This window comes from Tigriopus californicus, chromosome 10 (assembly GCF_007210705.1).
Source record: "Tigriopus californicus strain San Diego chromosome 10, Tcal_SD_v2.1, whole genome shotgun sequence".
NCBI classification, from domain to species: domain Eukaryota; kingdom Metazoa; phylum Arthropoda; class Copepoda; order Harpacticoida; family Harpacticidae; genus Tigriopus; species Tigriopus californicus.
In genome coordinates, this window is record NC_081449.1 from 9,522,715 (window position 1) to 9,526,824 (window position 4,110).

Consider the following 4,110-nt stretch of genomic DNA (forward strand, 5'->3'; position numbering starts at 1 on the left):
CCCTACGAATATTTGAGGGCAGCAAATTGAACAATGAAGGAGCCCGAGAAAGAAAAGAGTTGGACTTCATTGTTTTAACTAGCCTGGATTCTCGAGGACTTGAAGGTGCTCTCAAAAACGCACATTAAGCCTCTACGGTCACTACAATTGACCCTAAATCCTGGTTGGGACAAAGCTCATGAATGCTTTTGAAAACGTACAGTATCAGATATCTTTCCCTTCCTCTCTGAATACCGTATAGTCCCAATCTTTCGAGCCTCTCGCAATACGAGACCTCTCTCATATTCCAATGTTCCTAGTAAAACATCTTTGGACCTGATCGAGCTTTTGCAAACCAGCTGAGGTATTGGATCCCAAATGGACGAGGCATATTAAAGATGCGGCTGGACAATCGACTTGTACAGAGTTAGCATCGTGAGGTATCTCTGGCTAAACGTGCGATATATCCAACCACACATTTGAAAAGCCTTACTAACTTTCAACTGGATATGCTCATCGAACTTTCCATTATTTGGAGGACTACACCTAAATCCTTCATGGATGAGACCTGCTCAATGTCCTTATCTTCATCATCTAATAGCGGAGTGTCTAATGTCGTCGACCCAAAGGTCATTGAGCGGAATTTCATTCAATTCAAGGCCATGTTACTCGCAGCAACCCAGGAATAAATTTGGTCTAGGACCTTTGCAAGACAACCGGAATCCTGACCATTCCCTACCAACTACCAATTTTTGTGTCATCAGCATAGGAAGAGATACTGACATTACTACTACCAAGCTTCTGAAGCGGAGCAATGAAGATAATGAAAAGGAGGACCCAAAATGGAGCCCTGAGGGACACCAGACTTGACATCATGTATGTCACTAAGCGATCCCTCAACCTTAACTAATTGTTTCCTACCACAAATGAAACTTCTTAGCCAATTGAGAACCTTGCTTTGATCCCAATCTCATGGAGCTCTGTTAACTAAAAGGCCATGATCTACCTTGTCAAAGGCCTGGGCAAAGTCGAGATAAACTACATCGACTGATTCATGGCTCTCCAGTCCCTCAATACCTGCTCTATAGCTCAATCAGTTGGGTAACCGTGCTAAAGTGTGCTCGGAACCCATGCTGGCTAGGAGGAAGGACTTCATGTATATCAAGAAATTCAACAAGTTTGAACTTCATGATCTTCTCAACACCTTCAATATTCGAAGTGAGAAATTGGCCTATTTTTTTGGAGAACAATATTTCCCCCTTTGAAAATTGGAACAACATGAGCTACCTTCAGAGAAGAGGGGACTTGCCCTGGTCCAAGATGCAACGCATCAAGTACGTGAAAACAGGAGCAAGAACCTGTGAGCATCTCATCAGAAACTGAGATGTCACTCCATCAGGGCCAGGGGAGCTCGAGAGTCTCAAGTCCCTGATGGCCTCTAAAGCATCTTGATCTGTGACTACAAAATCATCTAAATGCTCAGCTTGACATGCCTTGCCAGTCCCAACAAACTCATCAATAGAGCAATGGACTGTTGCTCCTAAACTCAGTGGAGTTGAAAACACACTAGAGAACTGATCTCCAAGTATGTTGGCCTAGTCCCTACATTGTCTATGGCTTCCCAATCGACCTCAAAAGGTCCTACAGGGTGTTTGATCTTTCTCTTAGAGTTTGCATAAAAGAAAAACGCCTTCGGATTCGACCTCACCGCTTGAACAACTCTACTTTCCTTGTTCAACTGATCTGTCTCAATGGAGGCCTTAATTCTACTTGATTAAATCCAACTTTCTTTGAAGGCTAGCCACAACTTTGGATTCAAAGTGCTCTGGAGCCTTTTTGCTAGTTTGCAACTTTTTTTGAACAAATTCTTCCTATACTTCGGAATCTTGGAATGTGCCCCGCCTGTGAAACACATTCAGAGATTGCTAGGCTGGAACAGACGTCCTCAAAAAACTAGAATCATTTTGTCTAAGGCTGCATCTATGGACGATTCCTTTTCAGCATTGCTATTTCCATCTTAGATTTGTATGTTTAGTTTGATGTGAAGTAGTTCATTCTTATTTTGCTTCGTTGTCCTGTATCTCAGGACAAGATTGCGTAGCCTTTATTTTTTGTATATTTTTTTAGTCTCTTGATTTTGCTGCTCATTAATAGTTTCACTACATTCATGATGGAAGCTATTTTTGGAAAAGTCAGCAAAGAGGCTAGACAATGTTTGGACTTGGTCTTGGCAGAGAAGGATCCTTCCGTAGTCAACAAGCCTTTATCATAGAGGCTTTATTGTCTTGGGTCAATGAAACGAGGGTGCTGCTTGAAGAACAGGCTCATCCAGTAGTTGAGAAGTCGACTGATTTGACCAATGTAGAGTTTGAAGTAGTAGGTCCTCTTGAAAAAGAGCACGAAAAGACAGCTGTAGAAGAAACAGTCTGTTCTGTTTACCGGAAGCAGCCTTGTCCTGAGTAAAGGAGAAGGCTGTCACTTTGACCACCCTAAATGGTGTCAAAAACTTCTCAAGTTCGGCTTTGAGAAGTACAAGTGGATGAAGGGATGTTCAAAGGTAGATTGTCCTTTTTTTCACCCATACATGTGCCGTCAGTCCATGAGATTTAAGACGTGCTTTATGTACGTAACGGTGTCCCTCCGTCCAGGTAGAAGGGACGCAAAGAAAGGCAAGAAATAGGATAGCTCAGATTCGTAATTTTAGGGCTGACCCATTTCCAAACCCAACCTCCCCATTAGCTCATGCATTTGCCTACAGTAAGAACGTAGCTTTGTTGATAAGAGGGATTTTTTTACGGTTGGAGAGGATGGTCCAAGATCTTGTAAACTTGGTCCGTCAAAAGAGAGGCCCGTAAAGGGGCTATATTTGAACGTGCATTGTCTGATTTCTTAAATAGACAACACAAAAGTCAAGATCTTAGAAGAACTAGCCATTGAGAGAGAGATTTCATTCATCTCTTTAACAGAAACCTGCTTCGGCCAGGGGTTTTAGATGAAGAACTAACCATAGTTGGTTTTAACTTAGGTTCGTTGTGATAGGATACGCCCTGATAATCCCATATTCCCACATGGGGGCGTATGCCTATATGTTAGGAATGATTTGCACATTAGTCATGTACAAATGTCGAATGGAGAAGTAGAGGTCTTAGTTTGTCATCTTCGAGGTCTTGATTTGTCTATTGTTACAATGTAAGACCCCCTTCTTGTTCAGCAAGCTCTTTTTCGTCAGCTCTCCAATTCACTGGAAATGAGTTGGACCTGGCAGTTTGCTCGAAGGTTTTGTTTGTAGGGGACTTTAATTTTCCGGCTAAGCGTTGTAGAGTGGGAGGTTAGTCCTGATGGGTATATTCCCATTTTCGAAATCGACATCTAAGTCGTTCGAAAAGCTGGAAGAATTTGCGATCTTGCGCAACTTCTCCCAGCATGTTGGTGTAGCCACTAAGAGAGAATAGCGTTCTCGACTTGGTCTTTTCCAATTGACCCCTGATCGATCCATTAGTCCATGTGACACCTAGTAATCTGTCAGATCATCATGTTCTTTGAGATAGGGTCGACCATGACTCAAAAGCTGGCGTGCTTTAGAGTAAAACCGGTCAAAAGGTCGGTCTGGCCTAGTTCAAGTTCAAAGATGAATATTGGGCATTGATTATAGAAAGATTTGAATAACTTGACCTGATTTCAATTCTGAAACAGGAATCGTCCATAGGTGCAGCCATTGATACGTCCAGTTTCAGTTTTTAAGGAAGTTTTGCTCCAGTTTAGCAATCTCTGAATGTGTACCGAAAAGGGTACACGGATAAAAAATCCAAATATATAGGAAGGCTTTGTTCAAAAAGAGATGCAAACTAGCCGAAAAGGCTGAAGAGCACTTCGAATCCAGTAATCGTGGGTAGTCTCCAAAAAAAGTTGGTCGTAGTTCAGGGTAAGATTAAGGCCTCCATCCGAAAATGACCAAGTTACAAAACTGAGAGTAAGGTGTTTCAGAGCTTAGGTCGAATCCGAAGCTTTTTTTCTTATGCGAACTCTAAGAGAAAAATGAAACACCTCTGTGGGCCTTTTGAGGTTGATGGGAAGCCATCAGTAATGTAGAGGCTATCGCTAACATGCTTCTGAGTTTAGAAGCAATAGCTC